This window comes from Chinchilla lanigera, unplaced genomic scaffold, assembly GCF_000276665.1.
Source record: "Chinchilla lanigera isolate Chin_1 unplaced genomic scaffold, ChiLan1.0 scaffold00013, whole genome shotgun sequence".
In the NCBI taxonomy this organism is placed as follows: domain Eukaryota; kingdom Metazoa; phylum Chordata; class Mammalia; order Rodentia; family Chinchillidae; genus Chinchilla; species Chinchilla lanigera.
The window spans coordinates 9,306,748-9,324,295 of NW_004955414.1; the positions used below are offsets into that span (position 1 = coordinate 9,306,748).

The 17,548-nt window shown below is 41.9% G+C and overlaps 1 pseudogene; it reads right to left on the minus strand.

Annotated features, from left to right (window-relative positions):
• Nucleotides 1-3,922: 3,922 nt before the first annotated feature.
• On the minus strand, nt 3,923-4,542 carry LOC102025344 (annotated as a pseudogene).
• Nucleotides 4,543-17,548: the final 13,006 nt, after the last annotated feature.

Consider the following 17,548-nt stretch of genomic DNA (forward strand, 5'->3'; position numbering starts at 1 on the left):
CCATTCTTAACAACTGTACTACAGTGGTTTGCACAGTAGGCTCTTGGGACTCGTGAGGGATATACCAACAGGAAACTAAAACACTGCACTACCTACAAGCTTTCTTTCCCCCTTAAAGTCCTTTAAAAATACTGGAAATATTTTGAAAAAAATATAGTAAACCGATTAACACTAAAGCTACTGTAGTTCGTTGGATAAGCACACAGACACTGGAGCCAGCCTACCTAAATTCAAATCTCAACTTTCTACCATCTACCAGCCATGTGACCTTAGGCAAATTGTTTAACTTTTCTGAGTCTCAATTTCCTCATCATTAAAATGGGTTGTTCTGGGAGTTAGAAGAGTTAATATAACAAAGATACATGTTCTGATTGCTGCTGTAAAAAAATACCACCAACTTAGTGATTTATAATAACACAAATTTATTACTTAATACTTCTGAGAACCAGAAGTCTGCAATTGGTCTCTCTGGGCTAAAGTCAAAGGCTACTGTTCCTTCTGGAAGCTCTGGGGAAAATATACTTCTTTCCTCCTTCCTACTTGTAGAAGCTCCTTGCAGCCCATCCTCAAAGCTGGAATCCCACCCCTCCGACCTCTGCTTTCCTGATCACACCTTCTCTGACTCACATGCTCCTGCCTCATTCTTCGCCTTATACATATTCATAGGCCCCCAAGAATAATCTAAGGTAACCATTTCATCTCTAGCTCCTTCACCTACATGTTTTCTCCACATAAAGTACAGAAACATATTCATAGGTCCAGGGATTAGGATGTAGGTATCTTTGGGGTCATCATTCTATACAATCTCTCTCACTCTCATACACACACACATATACACACACACACACGTACACACAATACAGGAAAGATTACACATGAGCAAATCAGAACTCTGGAGGAATTCCTGAAACACAGATGGTGAATAGAATCATATTGTTGAATATAACCGCAGCCCAAAATACAATGTGAAAATTACTGTGTAGAGTCCTAGGGGAGCACCCTACTTGGAGACAAAATACCTAGGAGGTAAAAAGGACTCTGAGGACTTAATCAAAAGACTTCACCAGCAATAGCTGGATCTGTGGGTCCCTCCAGACTCCCTATTTCTTTTAAGAGGGAGATAGCAGAGTTCACCGAGCGAGAGTGCGAGTGAGAGTGATGCAGCAGCGTGGGTGAATACAAGGCCCTCCCTCAGCAGACAAGCACAAGCACCAGCATGGGAGCAGCACTTCCTGCCTGTCCTAACCACCACCACAAGAGCAGAAGCAGAAACCGCCCAAAAGGAAAGAACAACTGGGATGAGGGAAACAACAAAAAATTTTTTACAAAAGGAAGGGAAAAAATATGTATATATACACAAGGTATCTAAGATAATTGTACTACTAATTGCTATTGGTTTACTGAAATGAACAGTTAATGTGTAATTGTTTGATCAATCTTACATGCCTATATCTAGCTATCTAAGTAACCACTTTGAAGATAACAATATGTAATATAATAACCATTGTTAATTTCTTATCACCTTGTTTTGAAATTCTGTATCATTTTTATTGTTTTATGTTGTTTTGTTTGTCTTTGTTTTTGTTATTTTGCTTTTGTTCTTTCTTTAAAATATATATATATTTATATACAAAGATAGCTGGGATAATTATATTGCTGATGTCTATTGATTTATTGAAAGGAACAGTTAATGCTTAAATTTTTTTTCTTGACCAATTTTGCATGCTTATATCTGGTAATCTGAACAACTAATTTGTTCAAAAAATTTCAAGATAACAATATGCAATATAACAACAATTACTGAATTCCTACCATCTTGTTTAGTGAAGCTCTGCATCGTTCCTTATTTTTTTATTACTTTTTACTGTCTTTAATTGTTTAAGCAATCTTGCATTCTTATATCTGATAATCTGAGCAACTTCACTGACGATAACAATATGTAATATAATAACCATTGTTAATTCCTATCATCTTGTTTTTAAATCCAGTATCGTTTTTATTGTCTTGTTTTGGTCTTCATTGTTATTTTGTTATTGTTTTTTCTCTTTAAAATAAAAAAACTTTAAAAGAAAAAAGCAGAAAACATAATCCACATTAAAAATCTCACACAACAACTCTCATATACAAAGAGGAGTACTAATAAGAATCACCATCACTTCTCAACCTTTTGGCTAAGATCAAGTGAAGAATCACCAGCTAATGAGTAAAGCAATATCCTTAAAGATTAGGACTAAGTCCAACTAACAAGAACTAGTACCTAGCTGGGCATGGTGGCACACGCCTGTAATCCTAGCACTTGGGAGGCTGAGGCAGGAGGATTGCTGTGAGTTTGAGACCAGCCTGGGCTACCAAGTGAGTTCAAGGCCAGCCTGCACTACATGGTGAGACCCTGTTTCAAAAAGACAAAGAACTAATACCTAAAAACGAAGCAGAAGAAAACTTCACATATGTAAGGATCATACTTAATTACTATCCTTAAGAGATATCCCAAAGGATATTATTTTTGAAAAATAAAAACAAAAGAAACTGAAATAAATAAAATTAGACACTGATAACAATGAGATCCAGAAAATATATACTGAGTTGAAATTTTTAAAATATTTTTAAAATTACTTTTACTTGAAGCCAGGAATGGTGGCACATGTCTATACTCCCAGCACTTGGGAGGCTGAGCCAGGAGGATCCGTGCTAGTCTGAGCCCACCCAGGCTACATAGTGAATTCAAAACCAGCCTAAACTACACAGCAAGACCCTACCTTGGGATGATACAACTGTTTTCCTTAGTACCAGCTATTTCTTCAATAAATGCCTCAACTCCTAGCACTACTTTCGGTAGGCAGGAGGCTGACAGGCAGGACTTCACAACTGCTGGCGGGAAAGTCAAGGCATCCATGTTAGTTTAGCACATGTATCCATCAAGAGGACCACTCAGAGCCTGGATATGAACTTGGGTTTGAACGCAGAGCTTCTGCAGAATTATCAACAAGACAAACTAAATGAACTAGGACCAATTTGTACCCTGTTGTTACAAACAAAGCTCTTTTACACCCACTGCCTTGTGATTTAAGCAATGTCCTCTTTGGGGAATCTTCCTGGGATCATTATCTCCCCATCTTATGTTCTTCAGAAAGGACTCACAGCCTCACATAATTACTCACAGCCTCAACTACCTCACACATTAGAGTTTCTGTGAGAACCAAACTCATGATTCTTCTGTGTCCTGATTTCATTAACACTTTTAAACTCACTGTTACTAAATTTTCTATTCTTCCACCTGCTCACATATTTATCTGGGAGACAACCTGTCACAGAGTAGTGACCTGGAAAATGGGAACGTGAAAACTAAAAAATAAACCAAGAAGCTGCATAAAGCTAAAAATAATTGCAATCACCCTCTAGAGATACTGGGAGAAAATTTGTAGAGTCATCACAGTTGGACAAGCCAACTTCTTTTTTTTCCCAAGTCGCTTAAAATGTTTATTTTTGTCAAAATAGATGGCAGTTTTCTGTTAAGAACCTTGGTCTATTATTGTAATAAGCATTTTCCCTTTGAAAAGTCCATTCAAAATATCCCAATCCTTGTGCTAAAGAACGTTAACTAAAAAAACCATCCTGATATTCTTTTAAAGAGAAGAATCTTAAAAATTCCTTTGATAAATAGCAATAATCTCTTCTTGTTCTACTCTGGTGAACATAAGTGAACTTTATACAGCAAGTATTAGTCACTTATTGGCAAAAAACAGTCATTCACACGTCCTCCTCGGCCATGGTGCAGCACTGCCACATTCATATAGACTTTTTTTTTTTTTTTACAGTTATCAATACTCTCTGGTCAAAAAAACAAACAAAAAAAACCAAACCACCAAGATCTTGCAATGGCAAAAGCAAAAGATGTTTTCAGTCTCAAAGCTCCAGAAGGAAATTAATCTGAGTCTTCATCAAGAAAGTTCCTTATTGCTGCATGACCAAACTGCATCTGTTCCCTGCTTGTTTTTCAGGAGTGATGCACGGGCAGCCTCGGTGGCCATGCCCACGGCCAGCTTCTGCTCCTGGTTCCAGAAGTCTGCTCTACCACCTTTGCCAGAAGCAGCTGGGCAACATCTGTGTAACCCTTCCAGGCAGCAGCATTCGAAGCTGTGCCCCTCAACTTGTCCTGCTGGTTCGGTTCAATATTTGGCTGAGTATATAGCACTTCTGCTACATCTCTGCGACCCCCATAGCAAGCTCAGTACAAGGCAGTGCTTCTGGCTTTGTCCAGGCCATTAACCCCCACGCGGCTGTCCAGACTCCGCAGCCAGCTCAAGTTGCCTCTTTTGGCAGCTTCATCCAATGGATTGTCAATAGATTCTGCCTGCTCAGCCATATAGAGAGGTCCTGCCTTTGGAGGTTCTCTTCCATCAGTTCCTATGATTTGTCAGTAATGTACATAATATCACCTTCCTCGAAGTACGGTTCATCTGGGGTTCTGGGTTCAAAAGTGTACAGAGCGCTGAAGACTTGAACTTGCCCCAGTTTACCTGGTTTGGGAGGCAGCTTCAACATCTCACTTCCTGGACCAGCACCAAACCCTCACAGACACCTCGCATGGAAAGCCCAGCAAGGACCCCATGGGCACTTGGCAGCCTGCACCTCCTTTGGTTCAGTGACGGTGCACCTCCAGGACCTGCCCGCCCCAGCCTGCTCCAGGAGCTGCTCTGCTGACGAGCTAACTTCTAAGTCCTGTCTAGCTCTCAGAATCTCTGAGACAATGGCTTTTGCTTGAAGATAAGGTTCCCGTCTGGCAGGACCTCCTTCACTCACTGCCAGGTGCTGCTCCTCATCCAGTGGTGGAGCTGCAGAGGAGCCCCTTTGCTCCTGCTTGAAGTACTGCCTCACCCAGAGTCTGGAGTTAGTTGTGTCCCAAGGCAGGCAAGATGTTTTCTTCTGAGCATCTGTGAGGTTCCCCTGCATGGCCAGTATTCCAAGGGCAGGAGTGCTTCTCTGTCTGTCCTGGCTCAAGCCCTAAACACAGTTAAGTTCCCAAGGAAGTGTTTTTGTATGAATAAATGAGTGTGGCTTTTCACGGATTATCCACATCCTAAAAGGTTTCGGCCCATCCTGCCTGTGGCAGCTGCAGGGAACTGGCTTGTTCAGCCCAGTCTGTTTTACACAGAAGCTGCAATGCTAACACAATTTTCCAAACTTCTTGTCATCCACACTGCGAATGTGATTTAGTTTCTCTAATCAGATGCATTAGTCTGACACGTAAATTCAAAACTGAGCTGCGTGGGGAAAGAGACACAGCATGAGGCAGCGATTACTTCACAGAGATGAGAGCTGAACGGCCTCGGTTCCAGAGTGAAGCGCCATGGCAGCTGCTGCCTGACAGTGCACCCTCCTGACTTGCGCAAAGGCAGCAACTCCAGGGTGACTGCAGGAGCCGTCCTTGGAACCTTTATTTAGTTTCCGTTTTCTTAACCCTCCCAGCGATTCTGTGAGCCACAGTGCTTCTTCATAAAGCCCTTTCTGCTCAGCCACGTCCAATGGATTCTGTTATTTCTAAACAGAGGCCCTGATGAACCCCTTACAGCCTCTCAGATGCTCTTGGCCTTGTTCTGTACCTTTCCAAACTATTCCCCAAACTCAAAACTCCCTCCCTCTTCATCATGGCCCAGTTTGCATAAGCTGAGCCATGTGAATCCCTGCTGTTATGGAGTTTACAGCAGAATGAGGCAACTAACTGTGTAATAAACTACTACATATATCAGTGACAGGAAAGCTGAGATTGTTTAAGTGGAAGATACGTTACTTGAAGGTTTTAAACTGGAGATACTCATGTTTCAAGAAGATCACTTGGAAGCTAATATATTTCTTCCTTCTAACAGGACTGGTCCTCTCCCCCTGCGCCTTCCTCACCCTGATCTTTCACACTGCTCTCCTGGTTATCCAAATCTTACCCATCCTCCAAGGCTCAGCTAACTGCCACCTGTACCACCATACCGTCCACACTATAGACAAGATTAATTTGCCCCACATCTATACAGTAGACCCTTTACATTTACAGAATTTAACATTCTCCATTTTTGCAATCATTTTTTAACAATGCTAAAAGTCCAAGACATGGTCCTATCTGGATTCTAGTTGAGGACAGAATTTGGATCACAGCTATCGTAAGGCTGCTGTATAGGAAAATATCACTGAAGCAAGAAGGTGGTTGAGGTTTGGTGTCGGTGAAGCCATGAAGGATGCAGATAGAATAATGGGCCTCTTATTTCCACATTTATCTTTAATCTGCCTTTATAGAGAACAGTGGATAGGGAGGGTCTGGGATGTAGTTTCTGAACTCCAGCAGAAGGATCTAGGAACATCAGGAGGTGTAAGCCAGGCCCTATCAAAGGGAAAAGAGGGTGGCCAAAGACAAAAAGCAGGATGACAGCAGGGCTGGATAGGGGCTAGGATGCAGGCATGTGCTCTCACGTAGGAGCTGGACCTTGCAGGCCACAGAACTGGCCGGGCGCCCAGGAGCCTCACTTCCTTATTTCCATATTTCTTTGTCACATTGACTGAGGGAGCCTGATAGAGTCACACTATTTCCATTGTGTTTTTCCTGAATTCTGTGGAGGGCATGTAAAGATAGAGAGGATATCTTCAGGGAAGAGGTGCGTGATGGGTTGACAACTGGTGGTCAACTTGTAACACCAGCTGAACGGAACCAGCACAGCGGAGGGTATGGAAGGCCCACCTGAGGGTTCTTGCCAGCAGCAGAAAAAGGAGGACTGGAGAAGAAGAAGTGAAGCTCTTGGGGTGCCATTAGGTAGCTGTTGGTTCTTCTGGGGCTGTTGGTTCTCATGGAGGAGCTTGTCATGCTATCTTTCCTGATATGAACAGCTGTTCTCACTGTCAAAGGAACTCAGGATCTTGGTGTCACTGAGAATGGCTGTGGTTCACTTTGGGGAAGCTCTGGTCCTTACTTTGAGCATTGCTTCCTGGCTCCGGAGGGGACGACAGTGTGCTGTTTAGTCTCCTGGAGAAGCTTGTCATGCCAGCTTTCCTGATATGGACTCAGCTGCTCTCATCATCAGAAGAGCTTGGGATAGCCAGGCATGGTGGCGCACGCCTGTAATCCCAGTACTCAGAAGGCTGAGGCAGGAGGATTGTTGCAAATTCGAGACCAGCCTGGGCTACAAAGTGAGCTCACAGCCAGCCTGAACGGAATAGCGAGAACTTGTCTCAAAAAGACAAAAAAAAAGAAAAGAAAAAAGAAGATCTCAGGACTTCATTGTCACTGAGGATGGCTGTGGTACTTTTAGGGGGAGCTCTGGTCCTTATTTTGAGCATTACTTCCTGGCTCCAGTGCAGATCCCTCAGCCTGCTAACACAGATCCTTCATTTCACTAGATTGACTTTCTAGCTTCCACCAATGACCTTTGGGCCTTCCCAGCACAGATCCATGAAACAGGCCCACATGAGACATTGTCATGGGCTCTTGGCTTCCAACTAGACTCATGGGAGGCATTGTTATGGACTCTAGGTCTTCAGCTGGACTCATGCAGGACACTGCTGTGGGATCCAGGCCCTCAGATGGATTATTTTGGTCTTCAGTGTGTGGACAGATTTCCTGCACTCTCTTTGTATATGACTCTTTGGATGAATATTATAAATAATCCCATAAATTATATGCCCTATATTATTTCCCTTGTAAACCCCAAGCTAAAATAAGGTCCCAAAGGCCTCCACAAGTGTCCCAGCAATGTGAACAGGACTTGGAGAGTGCCTCCCTCAGAGCACCTGTCACCTCAGGAGTTGGGACCCTGACTCCCCCCCATGAGATGCTAGATGCCTAGTGGTCCTTAGAGCCATATATGGGCCCCAAGAAGAAAGAAAGAAAGAAAGGCCCCCCATGAGATGCTAGATGCCTAGTGGTCCTTAGAGCCATATATGGGCCCCAAGATGAAAGTAGAGCAAGCATAGCACTTGTCCCTTGATCATGTTGGTTGGGCAAGAGTGAAATCAAATTCAAAGTGGTCGATGAGCCTTTTTGCTTCAGGTTTATGGACTTGGAACCAGAGAAAATTCAGTCTCTGGTGGCGGAAGTCAACTGTAATACTTCAGAGGTATAAGAGCCCACTTTCCTACCAACTGGAAAACAACAGTCTGCAGTTGAATAATAGAACAGTAACAACAGCTAACACTTTCAAGCCCTTCCTATGTAGCAGGCACTATGCCAAGCCCTCCATGCACATTAACTCACCTAGTCCTCACCACAGCCCCAGGAGGTACACGATATGATCATCCCTGCTTGCAGATGAGGAGACTGGGGCACAGCAAGGCTAAGTAACCCCCTCAGTGTCACACAACTAGTAAACAACAGAAGTTGTCTGGGCCCAGAGCCCACTGTCTCAACCATTACTCCATTCCTTGCACAGCTGGCAGGCAGAAGAGAATAAAAATGACAAATGGCAAGAGGCCTGTTATGTTCGAGACCCTGCACCAGCGGTTCCTGAAGCCAGACTGCATCTATGACTACGTGACCACGAGGCACTAGAGGATGGAGCAGGAGCAAACAGAACACAGTGGTTCACAAGGTCAGTCCTGTCACTAGCACCTAGGTAATGCCTGACAATACCTCGTCTCCCCAGCATGCAAGACGTCCGCCCACCAACAGTTCACTCTGTTAACGCTTCCCATTTGCACCATATAGCTAGGACGAGATTTAAATTCCAAATAAAATAGTATCTTTTTAAAAATATATTCATTAGTGCATACTACTTTTACAAACCATTGGGTTTCGATGTGGCATTTTCATACCTGCACGTAACTTGTTTTCCCCACACCAATCCTCATTTTACCCACCCTTTTGCCTTCTCCCCTTCATCCTTCTTTCCTTCCCCTTGTCTAACCATAGTCTCCCTTCTGCTGTCATGTCATCTCTTTCTTCCTTTCTCACTCTCTCTTCTTTCTTTCCTTTCTTTTTTAGATTCCACATACTGGGAAAAACATGCAATATTTATCTTTCTGAATCCGCCTTATTTCGTTTAACATCATCATTTCCACTTTCATTCATTTTCCTAAAAATGACACAACTTTGTTCTCCTTTAGAGCTGAATAAGACTCCACCACTGTGTATATGCCACATTTTAAAAATCTATTTATCAATTGATGGGCAGCTAAGCTGGTTCCATATTTTGGCTATTATAAATTGTGCCATAATAAACATGGGTATGGTAGGTACCCTTATACTGTGCTAACTTTAATTCTTTTTGGTATACAGCAAGGACTGGTATAGCCAGATCACATGGTAGTTCTATTTTAAGTTTTTTGAGGGGCCTCCAGACTGATTTCCATAATGCCTGTGCTAATTTACATTCTCCCAACAGTGTAGAAGGGTTCTTTTCCCCACTGCAGCCTGCCCAGCATTTTTTTTTTTCTGTATTCTTGATGATAACCATTCTGATTGGGGTGAGATGGAATCTCAGTACAGTTTTGATTCACATTCCCTGATGGCTAAAGATGTTGAATGAAATCAGCTTTTTAAAGATACAAGCTGGTCATGGTGGCACACGCCTGCAATCCCAGCACTCAGAAGACTGAGGCAAGAGGATCTTTGCGAGTTCCAGCCTGGGCTAAAAAGTGAGCTCAAGGCCAGCCTGAACTGCATAGTGAGACCCTGTCTCAAAAAGAAAAAAAAAAAAAAAAAAAATACAATTATCCTCCTAGAGATCTTGGAAAAAATTCCAAAATTCTCTGTGTAAAAAAAGATCAAAAAACAAACAAACAAAACAAGCTGGGTATGGTGGCACACACCTGTAATCCCAGCACTCAGGAGACTGAGACAGGAGGATCGTTGTGAGTTTGAGACCAGCCTGGGCTACAAAGTGAGCCCAAGTTCAGCCTGAGCTGCATAGGGAGACCCTGTGTCAAAAAAAGACCAAAACAAACAAACAAACAAAATTCTCTGTACAAATTCCTTCAAAGTAGTCTTACTTCTACTTCATTTCTTGCTGTTCTCATGTCCCTGCTCCTTCCCAGTGTGCTACAAGTAGATCAAGGAAAATAAATTCCTGAACTTTCCTGAGCTCCTCCCTACCGCCACTTTGCCTAACCTCTCCACAATTGCTCAGAAGAGGCTCTCGGGATTGGCACCTGCCTTGGTTCTATCCTGCTGCTCTGACGGGTTTTCCCTGTTTCCTACACCAGAGGCAGAAAGGACTGAAGCTCAGGATCTCAGCATATTCACAAAGGTCTGCTTACCTGGCTGACTCCCAAACACCACCACATCACTTCAGTCCACTGCATTTGAATTAGCTGGCCTCCTGCTACCTAACTAAAACGCCACATGATAAAATGCCCTGCAGAGTGCCTAAAACATAGTTATTGCTCAGTGATATTTTCCTTCCTCTTTTCCTCTCTTCCTCTCCTGGTGACCCTGTTATGAAAGGACTGGGGCTGGGGATTTAGCTCAGTGGCACAGCGCCTGCCTGGCAAGCGCAAGGTTGTGAGTTTGATCCCCATTACTGGAAAAAAGCAAAAAGAAAGAAAGAAAGAAAGAAAGAAAGAAAGAAAGAAAGAAAGAAAGAAAGAAAGAAAGAAAGAAAGAAAGGGCTATCCTCACCTGCCTCTGTAAGAGTGTCTCAGGCCAAACCCTCCACTTCACCCGCCATGTGGCGTATCTGAGAACCATCAAGCCTCCTGTCCAAGCACCAGGATCTGACAACAGTTGCGTCAAGTCCTATCCCTTGAGTCAACGTGGGTGCTACTTTGGGGTCTAGGTTTGTGGATGAAGGTGGGTATCAAAAGGACCCAGCAATGAGGAAAGCAGAGTTCCAGAGGTTGGCAAGCCAGCAGGCCCAAAAGGGCCTGCCCACAGAGCACCTTTGTCTGACCCTACTTCACTATAAAAAGAACCAGCTCAAAGCAAGCTGTTCTGGAAGTGCCACTCCACCTTCATAGCAATTCTATTTGTGTCAGCAGAAGAGAAAGGGCTGGAGCATCCCATTCCTCTACAGTTGGAACAATTACCCCTTAAATGCGATAATTATAGTTTGATCATTTCGTAGGCAAAGGGAAAACTGGCTCCAAGATTCGCTCCTCCTTGTTGGAACTTTCTGTGAAGAACCTGCTTTTGTTCCAGGGCCCAGACCTCATATTTTAAAGCCAGATATAAATGTCTTCCAGTGCCTACCTTCCCAGAGGGAGAGAAATTCTGAAATTTCTCTTCTGTAACATGCTGCTAAGCTTAAAGATAAACCAAGGCAAATGTCTGGATAACCTAAACCAGGAGGACTAAGACCTTCTGTACGCATCCATGAACTCAAGAGCTGGCTATTCTATCAGAAACCATATTGCATTTCGGCATCTATTTGAGGTAACAATATAAATAGTGTCTCTATCGAGGCCTCGAATACTGAATAAAGCTATACTCAGACTTGGCGTTTTGTGTGACAAACTGTAGAACCGATCTGCTCATTCTGGAAAATCTGAAGTTTGGAACCTTACAATGGCTGCAAAAAGTTGAGGAAAAAATGAAGTCAAGCTATGGAATGAGCTCAATACAAGCAACTATAAAAGTCATTGAAGTATATGTGTACATAAAACCAAATGTAACCATCACAGTAGGGTAGGAGGATATAATCAGCAGTAGTGCAACCCTTTGATCCTTGCCTAAGTACTGTATGTCTACAGACACATTTCCACCCCATCCCTGCCCAGAAGGTCTTCACTGGTCTCCTGATTTTGCATTAAGATCCTTCTCTAAGCCCCCCACAGGGTCCCTGTTCTGCACATCAGCCTTTAATAACTACCTTCTAGTTTGGAAAATTTTTATCTTTCCATCTGTAGTTGTTCTAAGTTCATGGCTTAATTGCCGACTGGGTCACTAGATAAATATTCTTTTGTTCTAGTGCCTGGAATTCCTAATACACCAATCAAAGATCACATAAAGCTCAGAGAGGTTCACAGTCTTGCTGGCATCTCTGTAGCTTTTGTGGAACTACACGGTGTTCTATGTCTCCCTCAGGCCTCTAGAGGGAAAAGTACCACTTCCAGATGAAGTGCCACATTCAAGATACTCTCGTACTATCCAGAGGTCCTCTACCCTGGGCTACTTCTGGTGACTCACAAACATCCTCCCTCTACCCTCACCTAGAACAGCTTCAAGTATTAATTCGGCCATTGCTAATTTTCTTGCTCATGGTTTGCACATGTAATAATAAAAGCTAGAGAGACTATCCTTTGTCATCTGCAGGTCTTCCACAAGCAAACATTATCCCTTTCACGTGGAATTCTCCATCCACTTCCTATTACATAGTCTCAGGCTATATAATGTGGCTCTGCCACATAGCCAGCTGTCAGTCAAATTAGAGTGACCAATCCAAATGGAGCCAACCAGAGTCCCTTCCCTAACAATCTAGAATTGGAACTAAGTGATTCCAGACTCAGCTGGCTGCTCTCTTATACAGGGGAGATATGTAAATACAGATGCCATGGCACAGCTCTTTGTACCCCAGAGTATCAGAAAAAAACAACATAAAGAAATAAGGCAACAGACACAGAAAGATGTAGGACAAGAGATGGAGTTCTGGTTCCCAGAAACATTCCAAGTCCCATTTCCAGTCTTCCCTGAGGCCCTGTTGCAGTATTACCTTTGGATTTCCTGACCCACCATCATATACTTGCTATTTTATATTCCCCTTCCATGATTTACTCACTTGCCAATCAAAACCCTGATAAATGCTATGCTTCTTATTGTGAAAAACTCTACAACAAACGCTTGTCACTTCTCACAAAAGCTTGACAACATAGCTGATAATAGCAGCATAGAAAGCTCCTGAGGAAGGCTGCATGGTATAACGGCAAGATGTTCTTTGGGGTCAGATAGCCAAAGTTTCAAATCCCACCACTAGAAGCTGTGTGGTGCTGAACAAGTTCTTCATCCTTGCAGGCTTTAACTGATGCATCTGTAAAATGGGGATGATTATTTCTGCTAGGCAGTGTTGTGCTGGAGATTAGAGCTAAAGTCCTAAAAGTGCCTAGCACTCTCCTTGGCACTAGCATGCATGTGATGAGACACAGCTTCTATTTCTTTAAGCCCCTATTTCAGGGTTTGCCATAGGGAGGTAACTATAATTGCAAACCTGGTTTAAAAGTTTCTAAAATAGAGCTGAAAACACAGATATTATACAACTAAGCAAAGACTGGTTTTCTTTATTACTAACGTGTACATCTATCTCCAAGAGAATCAAATAGAAAGTGGGCCTTTCCTCAAAAACATAGTCAGGCACATGCCTATTATCCCAGCACTTGGAAGCCTGAGGCAGGAGAACTGCTGCAAGTTTGAGGCCAGCCTGGTGCTGCAGGTTTGGGCAAAGTGGGTGGTATCATAAGTTCAAGGCCAGCCTGAGCTACATAGAGAGGCCTTATGTTTCAAAAAAGGAAAAAAAAAAAAAGTTAAGCATGAAATTACCATATTGCCCTGCAATGTCACACCTAAATAAATACCTGAAGAACTGAAAAGAGACACTCAACCAATATGTATACACACATGTTCACAGCAGCCCAGTTCATTGTAGCCAAAAGGTAGAAGCAGCCCAAATGTCAATCAGTAAGGGGCTGGATAAACAAATTGTGATACATGTTACACAGGAAAAGAAAGGAATGAAATACTGATACATGCTACAACACAGATAAGCACTTAAAATATACGCTAAGTGAAAGAAGCCATATATAAAATGTCATGTGTTATATGGCCCAATTTACATAAAATATACAGAACAGATAAATTCATAGAGATAGAATTAGGGTGGTATTAGCCAGGATATATGGAGAAAAGAAAAAAGGGAAAACCTGCTTAACAGGTAAGGGATTTTACTTTGGAGTAATCAAAATATTTTAGCATTAGAGGTGCTATAGTACAATACTGTGAATGTAGTACTAACTGTTAGTGAATTGCTTTAAAGTAGTTTATTTTATGTGAATTTCACCTGCATAAATATTTTAAAGAAACAAGCTAGAAAAGAATGAGCTTACAATTAAAATACCTTTTCAATAGTAAGAACTAAAAACGGGAAAAGCTGGCAGGAACAAAATCAATCAATGGCCCCTATGGTCTCCCTTGTGGGTTCAGAGGTCCTCCCCAGAGTCCAGGTAACAGGTGGAAAAGGTGGGCAGTAGGAGTTAGGAGCTGCACTTCTGTCACTAAATAGCTTCTCAGCCAGGCATGGTGGCGCACACCTGTAATCCCAGCACTCGGGAGGCGGAGGCAGGAGGATCATCACAAGTTTGAGACCAGCCTGGGCTACAAAGTGAGCTCACGGCCAGCTCGCACTCCATAGCAAGACCCTGTCTCAAAAAGACAAACAACCAAACAAAACAAATAAATAAATAAATAAATAGTTAGCTTCTCTAGACAAGCCTCAAGCTCTCTCTACTGCAAACTCAGAGGACTACTTTACAGCGCTGCTGTGAGGCTCAAAGCAAACAGTATACAGTTATTCATTACTCACAATAAAAATGCAGATTGCCATGTAGTTTAGGGACCAAATTCCACCTTATCGTTGCATGTGCCTGGAAAAGTTACTCAATTTCTCTAAATCTTGTTTTTGTGCCTACCTACCTCAAGTATTACTGTGAGGATTGGAAATAATGTAAGTAAGGCGCCTATCACCCAGCACATGCTCAGTAAACTGACGCTGCTAGTAAAGAGGTATGAACAGCTCCAGCAGGGAGAGAAATGAATCAAAGGAAATGAGCAAAATGGATGTTAGGGATGAAGCAGAAACGTCATGACTGGTGCAGGACTATAAGCACCTAAGAGTAGGTGATCCAGGTAGGCATTAGCCAGAAACGGTACACACACTGGCCTTTGCCTCTCCTAAATGCATGACGTGCATCACCAGTCATTATGGTATTCTTTCCTGCTGTACCAGGTATGGCCTCACAAGCTTCATTGCTTTGTTTCCAGGTAGTCATTGCCAACTAAAGCAAGCTGATGTAGTTGAAAACTATTTGCCATCCCTGAATTTCTTTTTTCTAGAACAAATAAAAAAAGATGCAAAATAGCTTCTTGGGTAATAAAAGATCACGTTCCCCTAAGAGTACATATGAGTTCACGATTTACGTCTAGTGCTCAGTGAAAATCAACAGCGGAAGGTACAGAGGTGATTTCTTCACATAACGTGCAGCATGTTTAACCCTGAGTCCCACCACTTGCACTGGAACCTAGGACAAGTCACTTTAGCTTTCTTAATCTGTTTTCCCATCTATGAAAGAGTAGCAATGATACCCTACAGGTCATGAAGTTAGTGCATAGCTCAAACAAGCTATTATATACGAACAAGCTCCAGAAAGATCTAAAGCGACACCTATGTATCAAGCAAAAATAGGGGAGACATGTCCTGTCTTAGAGGGATGGGACGGACACCAACCATGATGAAGTTTGGGTGAGATTTTCTAGCTTTGCTATAACACAATGCAGAAATTGGGTTCCAAAGTTGCAATCTCAAAACTCTACTTTCCAGGTAGGCTCCTCAGGGTACAAGTTAGCCAACCAGCACAACGAGGAAGCCTGTCTGTTCAACATCTTGAATTAGAGCTACAGTCTCTGTTAGGCAAAAAGTTACCCTGGTCAGGAAAGGGGGGAATCTCTAAGATCACCCAGGTTGGCTGTAGGATGGGATATCTAGGTGAAGTACATGCTCCTGACTACTAAGAGAAAAGCCTAAAGAGAAGGGCTGAGCAGCACAGCCCACCACTCCCCAGGCTGCTGGGCTTCAGTGACTCCTCCTACCCATGGAGACAGTAAAGGGAACCCTAAGAGGAGAACCAACTTTTCCAACCTCATTTTTTGAGTCTACCATCAACCCACAGTTTCAGCCATTCTCTCTGTACCCAAACGCACCAGACGCTCTCACACATACCTCCCAGCTTCTGCAAGTACCATTACCTTCTGTGCAAAACGTCCCACACCTCATCCCTCACACCCACCTAATTAAACTACCTTCTGTTTATCCCTCCAAAGTAAAGCCTCCCAGGGTTGCCTGCATCAGGGTAGTACAAGCCTATTGTATGCATTCTCATGGCAGCCTGTACTTCCCACTATCACAGTATTTATTACAGTTCAACTGACAGCAACCTGAGGACATGACTGTATTTTATATCCATATCTTCATGGCCTACCACAGTGTCCAACACCATAAATCACACTCAGTATAGATTCTGTGGAAAAACAAATGAATAATCAATGCAAGACAGATACCATGTAGCGTTGCAAAGTACACAGTATTTCGAAAGGTAGCTTTCTTCTTTAACCAGTCTTTCCTTTGATTCATTTTAATTGGCAAACTTGTAGTTGGGTGGCATTGTTGGCCTCTTACTACAGTTAGGAAAAAAAAAAGTTTTCCCCAGATTTGCAGAAGGCAGATACTGGTGGTCATTGTTAAGCCACAAAAAAAAGTGATATTAACATAAAGCTACTCAAGCTTTTGTATCAATGGGCTCCTCTGACTCAGATTACATGAAATCTTTCTTTTTGGAAAACAAAACACTTATTCTCAAATTTAAACCATTCACTTATTCTTTAAATATCAAAGTTGGTTATTGTAATATTATTGTACAAAAATACTGCAGCTATTAAGGAGTCACATGAGCAAACATTGATAAAAATAAGTTTTGCATTTTCACATAAATATTATTCTTAAGTATAAGAAATCAAGAGAAAAATAAAAAAAGAAATCAAGAGTAGAAAATAACCAGTATTAACATTAACTTGTCTGACCTTGCATTCAGCAAGTGTGTAAGACAAGTAAAACAAGTTAACATTTACATTTTAAAGATTTTACATTTTACAGATGGGGGAAAACAAAGCGTACAGAATGCCTGCCAGCAGACCTGGGCTACAGAATGAATATTTCTTGATACCTAAAGAATTACTAAATCATTTCCATTACCAAATAATTGGGATAATGATTTGCAGTCATTAAAGAAGGGCAAACAGTAAAATAGGAGTAGCAGCAGCAGTTTCCACTTATTGAGAATTACATTTAAGAACAATACAGTATTTACTGAGTATTTATTACTATATGAGAGGCCTTGGGCTGAATATAGAAAAATTTGTCTTGTTAATCTTTACAATCTTACTGGTATAGCCCTAATGCCTAATAACATTATATGCCATGAAGTTTGTTATATAACAGATGTTTATAACCCTTTGTTAGTGAATGAATGAATGCTTATAGAAGCAAAATATATAAAGCAGGTTCTTAACTCTGTTAACTAATAAAATTATGATGGCCCAAGACAGCATAAAAAATAAATAAATTTGGAGAAAAATGATGAGAGAAAAGAAGTAAAAAATGTTAAATGGATAAATGCCTAAATTTTATACGTTGCAACAACAGCCAGCTGCAGTGAATTTCTAGATGTACAATTAAGGGTAAATGAAAACACTGAATACTTTGAACAAAGATCCAATCAGATAACTATCAGGTAAAGAAATTACATATGCTTTAAATATTTCTTAAGAAGTTTAACCTAATTAAGATAAATAATAAAATTTTGCTATGTGGTTTTTTTT